Source organism: Lotus japonicus, chromosome 5, assembly GCF_012489685.1.
Source record: "Lotus japonicus ecotype B-129 chromosome 5, LjGifu_v1.2".
Lineage (NCBI taxonomy): Eukaryota > Viridiplantae > Streptophyta > Magnoliopsida > Fabales > Fabaceae > Lotus > Lotus japonicus.
In genome coordinates, this window is record NC_080045.1 from 32,666,666 (window position 1) to 32,679,395 (window position 12,730).

General features: G+C 40.1%; 1 pseudogene; it reads right to left on the minus strand.

Moving 5' to 3' along the window:
* Positions 1-4,764: 4,764 nt before the first annotated feature.
* On the minus strand, positions 4,765-9,450 carry LOC130719453 (zinc finger BED domain-containing protein RICESLEEPER 2-like; annotated as a pseudogene).
* Positions 9,451-12,730: the final 3,280 nt, after the last annotated feature.

Consider the following 12,730-nt stretch of genomic DNA (forward strand, 5'->3'; position numbering starts at 1 on the left):
TTCAGAATTGGTCTGATAGAGATCCTGTCCTGAATGTAACATGTTGTGTTTACTGCCTCAGCCCAGAAGTGCTTTGCCATGTCAGTTTCTTGAAGCATGGTTCTAGCCATTTCTTGAAGAGTTCTATTCTTCCTTTCAACAACCCCATTATGTTAAGGAGTTCTAGGACAAGAGAAATCATGTGCAATTCCATAGGAATCAAACAGACTCTCAAACTTGTCATTCTCAAACTCTCCACCATGATCACTTCTGACACGCATAATTCTGCAAGCTTTCTCGTTTTGCACTTGGGCAATAAAGGTAGAGAACACAGAATGAGACTCATCCTTGCAGGATAAAAATTTTACCCATGTTTAGCGGCTATAGTCATCAACAATGACCATCCCATATCTTTTACCACCTACAGACTCAGTTTTCACTGGTCCAAAAAGGTCGATATGCAGAAGTTCCAACGACCTTGAGGTGGAAACAACATTTTTTGCCTTGAAAGAGACTTTTGTAAATTTTCCTTTCTGACATGCTTCACAAAGAGCATCTGAAGAGAACTTCTGACTGGGTAAGCCCCTGACAAGGACAAGCTTACTCAGCTGAGAAATCTTTCTCATGCTCGCATGCCCTAACCGTCTATGCCATACCCATTGCTCTTCATTAACAGACAGAAGGCACTTTACTTTCTGAGTTTCCAACTCAGATAGTCTGATCTTATAAGTGTTGTTCCTCCTCTTGCTGTTAAACAGAACAGAGCCATCGATCTGACTTACAGCTCTGCAAGACTTTTGATTAAAGATTATATCATAACCTTTGTCAGCTAATTGACTTATAGACAATAAGTTATGATTTAAGCCATCTACCAACAGAACATTATCAATGCATGGACTATTATCAACGCCAATAGTACCAGAACCAACAATTTTACCCTTCTCATTGCCACCAAAGCCAACTTCGCCTCCAAGCTTAAGTTTTAGCTCTTGGAACATATGTCTTTCTCCCGTCATGTGACGCGAGCATCCACTGTCCAGATACCATGATTGGTGTTTCAGTGGAGCGATCAAGGATATATGCAACATGGATAATCTTATCCTTAGGTACCCATTTTCTAGGTCCTTTCTTGTTAGTTACCCAAGAGGTTCTGACAACCTTGGGTTTCTCAACATGATAATATAAAGGAATTTGAGCATGACATTTAAGCATAGAGAGAGTTCCCTTTTTAAGAGGGGGGTTAGCAACTTTAACAGGCAATGTTTCAGGCAATATAGTACCAAAGGGTTCAAAATGTTCATACAGAGGTTTAGCCTTAGGCAAAGGAGGCTCATTTCTACTGGGTCCAGAATAGCCAATGCCACACATTCCATTTCTGCTTACGCCACAGATCATTGAAGCCATCAAGCTTCTGTCTACGCTTTTAGCTAGGAATCTTTGAAAGGATCTTTCATATTTGGATTCATTTTTAATATCAGAGGCATCACAATCAATAACTTCTTCTAACTTAATGATCTGGTTTTAAGCACAGAGTTAGAGTTTACTAAAGCATGATTATTTTCTTTTAACTCAGAAATAATTTTATCATGTTAAGCAGAAGTCTTAGAAACAGCAGAGAAATCCTTTTTCAACTTTTTATGCTTAGTCAGGAGAGAGTTATATTTATCCATGATATCAGACAAAGCACATTTAAGTTCAGAGGTTGAGAAAGAAGTGAATACCTCATTTTCATCGTCCGAGTCTGGATCTTCCTCTGATGCAGATTCAGAGTTAGTTGCTTCTTTTGACTCTGCTTCCTTGTTCTTGACAATGGCCATGAGTCCTTCAACAACTTCTCCATCAGAGTCAACATCCTCTGACTCTGATTCATTAAAGGTTACCATGAGATCTTTCTTAGCTTTGAAATGCTTCTTTGGCTTCTTGTCCTTTTTCAGCTTAGGACAATCACTCTTGTAGTGCCCTGATTCTTTGCATTCAAAGCATATGACTTCCTTTGATGAAGATTTCTTCTGACCATAAGAGGATTCATTCTTTCCTTTAGTCTTTCCAGAGCCTCTGTACTTGCTCTGCCTGTGCTTCCAGATGCGTTTGAGCTTTCTCAGGATCAAGGTTAGCTCATCTTCATCAGAATCTTCAGAGTTTTCTTCAGATTCTTCTTCTTCAGCTTGGAGAGCTTTAACCTTTTCAGATTTGGATTTCAAGGCTATAGACTTCTTCTTCTGATCCTGATGTTCAGCACGCTTCAGTTCATGACACTTCAGTATGCTTATGAGTTCATCCAAACTCATATGCTCAACATCTCTTGTGAGCTCCAAGGAAGTTATCAAAGGCATCCAACTTTCAGGAAGACCGCTAAGAATCCTCATGACATGATCAGCAGTTGTGTAACTTTTGTTGAGGGGTCTTATTCCAGCAATGAGCAACTGAAATCTGGAGAACATATCCTCAATGGACTCACTGGGTTCCATTTGGAAGGATTCATACTTCCTGATCAAGGACAACGCCTTTGACTCTTTCACTTTCTTGTTTCCTTCATGGGTCATCTTCAAGGAATCAAAGATACCCTTAGCATACTCACGATTTGTAATCTTTTGGTATTCTTCATAAGAAATAGCACTGAGAAGAATACTTCTAGCTTTGTGATGCAGTGAGTAAAGCTTCTTCTGCTCTGCAGTCATCTCTGTTCTGGAGATCTTCTTGCCATCACCATCAACTAGACGCTCGTAGACATCCACTATAATATCTCAAAGATCTGCATCAAAGCCTAGAAAAAAGCTTTCGATCCTGTCTTTCCAGTACTCAAACCTTTGACCATCGAACATAGGAGGCTTTGCACTGTAGACATATTTTTGCGCTTCAATGGTGGCAGTCATCTCAGTTTTTCACACCGGCTCTGATCACTGAACATTGTTAGGTGTGGTAATCAGAACTTGCGCTCTGATACCAATTGAAGGTATGAAAAACAATAAAAAGGGGGGGGGGTTGAATAGCGTTTTCAATCTAAAACTTTTCCTACTTGAGATTTTAACAAATCTCTTCAAACACCAAAGATAAAAGTGCTAAGATAAGAGTTAAGGAAAGCACACAATGATTTTATCCTGGTTCACTTGATAAATCCCTCAAGCTAATCCAGTCCACCCATGAAGGTGATTTCTTCCTTCTTAGAATGAAGGCATTCCACTAATCAGAGTTTGTTACAACTGCACTTGCAACCTGCAAAGTGACTAACAGTACACTGACTTAGCTATCACTAAGATTCACTCTCTTAGTCTTCTCAAGGATCCGACCAACCTTGGTCTCCTTAAGGAAAAACAAACAACTGTTTGAAAGTTTGGGTTTACAAGGAAATGCTTCTCAGAAAGCTAATAGTAAACACAATAGGTACAATATGAAGAAAGATTGCTTAAGAGAAATATTTGAATATCGCGTGAGTTTTCGTCTTAGGCGACATCTTTCATCTTCAGCCTCTTTATATACTCCAAGGATTAAGGTTTGGAAGTTTGCATGGAATGCTACCGTTGGAGGGCAGATCTGGGTTTTCCAGGTTCTGCTGTGGCTGAATAAGTTAGGTAAGGTCGTCAGGAATGGTACAATTGCTTTTGTACTTTGGATAATGACATGACCTTTATCCTAGTTGACTTCTGAACAGAGTGACGCTTCATGTTAGAACTTGTGAAGCTTGGTGATCAGAGTCAGAAGGAAGCTTGGATCCTCTTACCTTTGTACCTTCTGCTTCTGGACTCAGAGGAGAAGTACTTGGTCTTCAGAGCCAGCTTACTCTTCGACTTCAGAATCTTCACTACTCAGCTTCTGGACCTTCAGAGCTTCTGGACCTTCAGAGCCTCTGATCCTTCAGAGCTTCTGGTCTTCAGAACTTCAAGTAAACTTAATCCATATTAGAGCTTTACTATCTTCAGATCTTCCGAAGCTTAATCTATTGTTCAGATTGAACATAGTAAGTGCGAAAGCGTTGTGGAGGTTACTCTTTGAGCATAGTGCTTCTGAATTATGTGAAATAAGACCAGAGTCATAGTCTGTCATTAGAACACTCAGAAAACAACGTTCGAGTACCATAATTGTTCATACACAATAGTTAACATGTAATCATCAAAACATAGAGTTGTACTACTAGATCAAAACTTGATCTTACAGGTCCCGCCTCGCCCTTGGGGTTGGGCTCATCCTCGCCCACTAGGGGTGTTCGCGGTTCTGTTTGGTTCGATTTTGAGAGAAAAATCTATCCGATCCAATCCCTTCAGTTTTATCACTTCACCATCCAATCGGTTATTTTTATTTTTAAAATCCGAACCAATCCAATCCAATTTTAATCGGTTTGGATTGGATTTCGGTTTTTAAAGAAATTGTAAACATTTAAATAAAGTAGACAACATTCACCATCACATTACAGAACTAAGAACTGAGGAATAAATAAGTCAAGATAATTATCAAAAGTCTCCAACAAATACAAAACATAGACCGGCCACATAAACATAAGTAAGTCCTCATTAGTTTAATACTATCCCAAAATAAAATAAAGCTATTTCAACTGCAACTGGAGATGACATTGTTTTCACCAATCTTCAATTTCCATGGCTCCACTCCACGTGACATGTCTTCATAGTAGACAATTTCTGTAAAAAATATATATATTAATAATAGTTTACTGCCAACAAATATAAGCTATGATGGTGGAAGAATTGTAGGAAATAGAAATATTGAACTAGTAAAAAAGAAACAACAAGATATATATGATATAAATAAAGCATAGTCTTTTGTATACCACTAAGTAATAGCTTAGGAAGGCTTCTAACAGTTCCAACTACTCCGACTCTGCATCAGAAGATTCGTCTTGAATAGGTTGTGTACTTGGCTCCATTTCTACATAGATAAAATAAAATCTGGTTAGTGTTAATCAAAGTCAGAATTTTAAATTAAAACATTCAATTACAATAACATAAATTACCTTGCTCAAGCTTTTCAAATTCTTCAAGAAGTTCTTCAATATCACTTGACAAAGGACCTGATCGGAACCAATTTTGAGCACAAACTAGTGCTTCAACCGTCTTTGGAGAAAGTGAACTCCTATAATTATTTAGAACTCGACCCTCAGTGCTGAATGCAGATTCTGAAGCAACAGTAGATACCGACATAGCCAATACATCCTTAGCTATCAAAGCAAGAGTAGGATATTTGCTAGAATTCACTTTCCACCAGTTCAAGATATCAAAAGAATGAGTTTTCTTCTCTAATGCCTCCTTAAAATATGAATCCACTTCATTTGTATTCATATTGTCACTCATACTCATATCCTTATCAAATTCCATAGCAAATGAATTATCAACATCAGCCAACTCAATATTTTCTCTTTTAGAAGCAAATTGTGTAGTTGATTGAGATTGACCATTTCCAACAGCATTTTTATAGCTATTGAACATACTATTGAAAGTATCCTTCACCTTTCCACTTAAATAATCAGCATCATTCTTATCATAAAGCTTGGCAAATCATCATGGGTCAAATCGAAGTTTGTATCTAGGGTCAAGTACAACAGCTATGAAAATCATCATGTTGATATTTTTTAGGCTCCCCCAATACTTGTCATGCTTAGCTTTCATTTTTACAGCCATGCCCCCAAGTAATGGATCTAAACTCCCAGCCCATGTGTTTGGTGTTTTCAACACCATACAATATTCATGGAAGTATTGAGAAGAAGTCACAAACAATGAACCTGAAACTTTAAGTGTGACATCATAAAATACTTTCAAAAATCTCACAAACACCCTTGCATTATCCCAATCCTCAGATTTAGGAACCCCACCTTTCATCTTTGCAAACTCTACATCTCGCTCTGCTAGTCTTTTAAAAGGCTTTTGAAACTTCAAAGCTTTCGAGCATAAGATAAGTAGAATTCCACCTGGTCGGAACATCTAACGGTATCACACTAGTGTCTTGTAACCTACAATCCTTAACACACATTGTGAACTTGTCCTTACGGCCAGAAGAACCACACATATATCTAACAGCAGCCCTAATCTTATTAATGTTATCATGCAAATCCTTCAAACCATCATTGACAACAAGATTTAAAATATGAGCACAACATCTAACATGAAAAAACTCTCCTTTCAATGGATGTGTATTCCAATCATCCATTCTGTTTGTTAAGTATTCAATAGCTGTATCATTAGAGCTTGCATTGTCAACTGTGAGAGTGAAAACTTTAGAAATTCCCCAATCCAAAAGACACTTCTCAATTTTTCTACCAATAGTCTCCCCCTTATGATTCTTGATCCAACAAAAATTTAGTATCCTCTTGTGCAATTTCCATTCATTATCAATAAAATGAGCAGTGAGACAAAGATAATTGAGATTTTGCACAGAAGTCCAGCAATCAGTTGTTAAGCAGACACTTTGATTTGGAACACTAAAAAAAGATTTCAGCTTATTCTTTTCATTGAGATAAAGGGTCCAACAATCCCTAGCAATTGTGATTCTTCCAGGGATATTTAATTTAGGTTGCACAAGACTCATGAAGTAACGAAATCCCTCCCCCTCTACAAATGAAAAAGGAAGCTCATCCACAATAATCATCCTAGCTAAAGCTTCCCTACATGCTTCAACATCAAATGCAACAACAGACAAAGTATTACCAACCCCTTTCCCATCTTCTTTTTTCAATTGTTGGAAACTAAGAGTTTTTTGACTAGGATCCTTTATCTCTCTTGGAACCTTTTTGCATTGATTCAACAAATGATTACTCAAATTACTCGTTCCATTTTTATGAGAATCACATGCATAAGTTGCCCCACACCAATTACATTGAGCTCTAGGGGTTTTTGACTTACCAATTACTTTAGTAAAATGATCCTGTAATTCAGGTTCCCTCTGATACGATTGTCCTGCACGATGCTGGGACAAGTGGTTCGACTACCGCTTAACAGTAAAACAAAACTTAACAACAGAAACAATAACACACAGTAATTGTTAACCCAGTTCAGTGAAACTTTCACCTACGTCTGGAGGGTTTGCACCCAAAGAAAGGAAATCCACTATCTCAAGATTCAGGAATTACAGACACTCATGAACGACTCAGTTCATAGTTCACTTCCTAATCTACCCAGTGTATTTCTACTTAGAATCTCAACCTAAGTATGAGAGCCCCTCTCACTTTCTCTCAATCACTGCACAGTGATTGTGAACGCAATCAAACACACAGAATCTCTCTTTGCTTTATAGAATCAGTGAGCAAAGACAGATTCACAACTAACAAAGGACAAAGCACAATTAACAAATCCTAAAACACTCAATCTCTCTCTATCAGCTTCGACACCCTTCATGTTTTAGGTCTTCATCCTTTTATAGACTTCAGCAGCGGTAGCATGGGCTTTAGGGTTGGCACGGGCTGAAGAAACAGATTGCAGTAACAGCAATTCAAAAACGCAATCTTGATAGATTCGGTTTCTTATTGCACAAGTAAAGATAGAAATCAATCTTTTAACAAAGATTGTTTCAACAAATAACAACCCAACAAATAAAACCCTTCTGGAATAACTCCTTGCTCCTCAAGTAACTCAAAAACATATCTTCAGTAAATCTTCAGAGGGCCCACAACAGAAACACAAGCTGAGGACTGATGCCCTAGCTTCACGAGGACAGATGCCACGACATCTGCTTCGACAATCGGTTGTTTTGACAAAATGCATGGCAACATGTTCCAACAGATCCCAAGTCCAAGAACGAGGTCTAGAGGGTTTCCTCTTACTGGATTCGTCGTCTTCCTCATCATCCTCATCTTCCTCGTCTTCAACTGCAACTTCTGCTAACTTCCTCTTCTTGGCACTCTTTTGCAGCACTTTTTTCTTCTTCTTTGTGATTGTTTGCGTCTCATTTGCTTCAGAATTCATATTGACAAATTCTAGATTATTAACTCCAGTAGTATCTTCAGAATTTGCAGCCTACATACATTAAAAAATTACATGAATTTTAATTTATCAATTATTATAAGTTCTAACACACAAATTGTAATAAATAACACATAACTTACCTCAGACATTGTTGTTTTGTTGGAGGAGGATGAGTCACTAAACAAGGACGAAGCAATTGGATTTAAGTGCTGCAAAGTGAAAACAAACAAAATATATTAGTTTACAAAGTATTCTAAGATTAACCAAACAATGTATAAAGAGTAAAAAAAAATACAGCAAAAAACAGAACATAGTGATAACTCACGCCCCCCTCAACAATCAACACCACACACACACAATACAATGATATGTCCCATTGTCCCTAGTCACATGAAGAAAGCATCACATGAAGAAAGTAACGAGAAAAAAAAAACACCACATGAAGAAAAAGAAAGAAAGCTAAGTAACAAAAACAAAAAGAAAGCATCACAAAGACCCAGCCAGTAACGAATAAGTCAAGGGATGAAGGGATTAAAAGCCAACATAAAGAAACTTGATAAATAGCAAGAATATGAACCATAAATAGCAAGAAGATGAACTACAAAGTGTAAACTAAAATTATTTTTTTGTATTTGAGAGAGAAGTGCTTACCAGAGAAGTGCTTAGTGCTTTAGAACAGAGAATTGAGGATGAAAAGTTGGAAACTTTGGAACAGAGAATTGAGGATGAGCAGATGAGGGAATTGGGAAATTGGGTATGCGGCTGTTTGATATTGGATTCAGCTTAAATACTTAACAATTAGGTTGGACATAATTGGAATATATTTAAATAACTAAGGCTAAAGAGGTAACTATATATATAAAAATTTAAGCATGTAAAATATAGTCGGTTCGGTTTGGATCAGTTCGGTTTTTACTATATGAACCGAAAACCGAACCGATCCATTGACAGGTTTGCGGTTTTTTTGGTTTTTGGTTTTTTCGGTTTTCGGTTTTTTTGGATTTCGGTTTTTTGGATCGGTTTAATCGGTTTACATCGGTTTGGTTTGGTTATGAACACCCCTATCGCCCACCATGCCTTGGCGAGGTGCAGATGTTTCACTGGTTTTGGCGGCCTTGGCTCTCTTGACCTTTTTCTTTTTCTTTTTCAACTTTTGGGGCGAAGGAATCACGACCCCAGACTTTCCATCTGTGCCAGGGTCACCCCTTTTGGATTATTGAGATTTTCTTGTGGAGGAAGGTTGAGCAGCGTCATCGGTGTGCCTCGGTGCCAGCTCGTCAATCTCCAGCGGAAGGACGGTGTCTGGTACTAACTCGCCAGACCCGGAAGCAGCAACATTTGGGGTTGTCCCAACAGTTTCGGAAGGAACAACATCGGTTGAAGATCCAAGTGTAGGGTCAATCGAGGTGGATCCTTTGGTCCGCTTCTTTGAAGGGGAAGCGGCGGTCTCGGCATCAGCACCTGCGATAGCGTGTTTCCTCTTGAGCCCGTTAGTGTTAAAAACGGGAGGGAACTCAAACGCTTTAGCATTAAGGGAGCGCTTCAGTGCGGCTTCAGTAAAGTTCATTCCTCTTAGGAATGAGTGGAGGGTGTTTTTGCGAGCGGCTTCAAGCAACTGTGAGCACTCGAGGATGGGGAGCCCAGCGAAAAAGCCAGGAATGATTTTATCGTCATCACTCAGCGATGCATCTGACGGCAACGGAACGTTGCGAGGGCTCTTGGTCCAGTAGAAAGGGAACAGAGCAGTCCCGTCCCGAAGGGTGAAAGCTTCAGGGTAAGTGGGATGCACGATTATGCGGAACTACCGGCGCCCAGGTCCCTTCTTGACGTTGCTCTTGTAAGGAAAGAGGCGTTGCCGGCTCGTACGAGATTTCAAAGGGATCCACCCGGGGGTCGGGGTCTTCAAAGATTTTGGCTCGACGGCATAGAAGTAGAAGAAGTGGGCAGTCTTCGCTTCAAGACCAACGGCGTTGCAAAGAATCTCGAAGTACCGAATGAAGGCCCAAGCGTTCTGATGGAGTTGACTTGGTGCCACGTTAATTTCCCTCACCACTCGGCGAAGGAAGGGGAAGAAGGGTAGTTTGATCCCCAGGTCGAGGAAAAAGTACTCGTAGACGTAGAAAAAGTGGGGTTTTTCCACGCCTTGTTCAACAGTGCGATGTTGCCAGGGCCGGCGGATGCTTATGCATCGCCCGGTGACGAGAACATCTTCAAGAGATTTCTCATGGCAAAGCCCACCTGCCTGGCGGGCTGTCTCAGTAACGGACTCGTCAGAAGACTGCTCAGAGGGTTGACAGATGGCTCCTTGAGTGGGGGTTTTGTTCGTGGACGGGGGCAGAGTGGCGAAAACCTAGTGCCAGAAGGCGTTGATTTCACTCTCAATAAGGGGAAGTCCTCCGGGGGAAGGAGGGTTAACCAAAGGAGGAGATGCGGGAGCGGGAGGATCCTTTGGTGCAGCGTTGGGAAGTCATTTTTGCTAAAGGCAAGAATAGGGATGAAAAGGGGAAAGGGCGCAAGGTTGTCAACTTTAGAAGATTGTAAGGGTTCTGGAAGTGGTGAATGAGGAGGTGAGGGAGAATTTAAAAGTTGGGATGAGCAGTGGTTTGGAAAACGTGCCCCATGATGGCAGAGGTGGAATGATTACTCAAGGGAGTGTGGCGCGAATTTCGGGAAACAGGGGCAACGCATTAAATGAAAAGTTACAACGGCTGAAGCTTATTGGTTCGAATTCAAATTGGCAGGTTTTACTATGATTTGAAGGGACGTTTCAAGGATAGCAATTGAGATTCTGCAGATTTGCTGACCTTTGCACCACTACGGGGCGCTACGCGTGGCACAGGCTCAACACACGTCGAAATATCACGATTCAGAGCACGTGCGCAACCGGGACAAGGCAAGCGAACCAAGCGCCATCGCCACAAGTCCACTTGTGGACTTGATTCGCCAGGGAAACATAGCAAGAAGTTCAAAATGTTAATTTTTGAAGTTTTAATTATTGAGCCATGTTGGCCATTGTTCTCCATTATTTGACTCTAAGTTTTAGCATTAATTAGTTTCTCATGACCGTCGCCTTAGTCTTTCTGCTTAAAGACACACTTAGCTCTTATGCTTCGAGCTCGGTGTCTTGTGGACTTGTGGACTGGGCGAGACCCCAGGGTCCCTCGCCCAGGAACGCCAGCTCAAGGCGACGAGCGGACCAAGGACTTGGGCCTCTTCCCAGAGGCCCAACCGGCCCATTAGGAAGGGCCAAAGGCGTCAGGCCCAACTCCACTTCTATAAATAGGGAATGAATACCAATTGTAAAGGACTCTTAGCTCATTTGAGAAATAACAAGATCGAAATTCAGTTACTTTCTCTCTCTAAAGCGGTTATGCTCTCATTCTCTCTAGGAATCTCACATCACGACCCTTACACTCTAGGTACTATACCTCATCTCTATGTTCTTGGATAGACAACATGATAAGAGTGCAATGTATAAGCTACTTGAATATATTTAATCAACCGCAACCACAATCAGCCTCCACCACCACCACCTCCACCACTACCACCACCAACACCATCACTACCGCCACCACCGCCACCACTGTCGTCGTCGTCGTCGCCGCCACCACTGTGAGACAAGTTTTTAAGCATAGAATAAATTAATTAAATTCATATTCACGATTAGATTTCGATGTAACGTGAAAGAAGAAAAAAACTGAACAAGTGTTCATTGGATGGAATAAATTATGAAGGAGATAATTCAGGAAAATACTAAGGATAATATTCGAATCGACGAAACTTATGACGCAAGTATTATTCGTTTACGCCTAGGACAAGAACCTTAGGAAACGATTAATTTAACCCTTGGAACACTATAGGAATAAATTCCAAAAATCTCCAAGAGGAATATAAGAATTTCTCTTAATCCTTTCCATGACAAGCGTTTCGATACGAAACCCTGAGATATACGAACGTCCGATTTCAATTCTCGGAAGTTTGCCGAAACTGAATCTCTGATAGTTCAAGAACCCTAAAATCAACCGACGATGAAGACTTTTTCTATTCAGAGCTTCAAACGAAGATTTCACACGCGTACGCCTATTCCTTTCGATGTTTTGAATCTTTCTTCAGAACGAAGTTTTCCCATTCGACATCAACTGCAAAAAGTAGTTTTTCGGGTAAAATAGATTTACACCGACTTTGGATCGTTTGTCTTAATTCCAAGAAACCTATTTTGAGTTCTGGAATTCTGTCGCCAGAACCTATCTTAGAATTCACAGAGGAACGCGCAGGAAAAATCGGAATCGCGAAATAATCTTTTTCCCGCATTTTCCCTTTCCTATAAATAGGTGGAAAAATGAAAAAAAAAAAAATCCACCCAAAAACCCCATGGGAGGCCGCGAGCTAGGAGGAAGAGGGAGGAGAAGTGATTTTCGCCGTTTCTTGCCTGATCGTTGCACCGTTCGTTGCTACGCGTAGACCTCGAGGTATAGATGCTATTCCTTACTTCTGATCGTCAATTCTGTCGCTTTTCTCTATGTCTTTCTGTGCTCAAAGTTTTGAGCTTTTTGTAAAACTGTCCAAATAACTTGATTTCAGTGTCTAAACTTATTGCCTACATGCCCAAGAGCATGAATATCTGGTTGTTTTCTGCTGAATCTCGCCGAATTGCCGCCGAGTTTCAATTCTGCTCAAAAAACCCATTTTTGGCCAAAGCTTCATTCTTTGGATTAAAAACTCTCGAATGAGCTTAGTGTCAGTAGGATTAGTTGTTATAAATGTCGTTAGGAACACACTCATCAAATTTATTTCTCATAATTCCGACTTTGAGTTTTCAGGCTAAAAACACTGACCAAAATACCCTT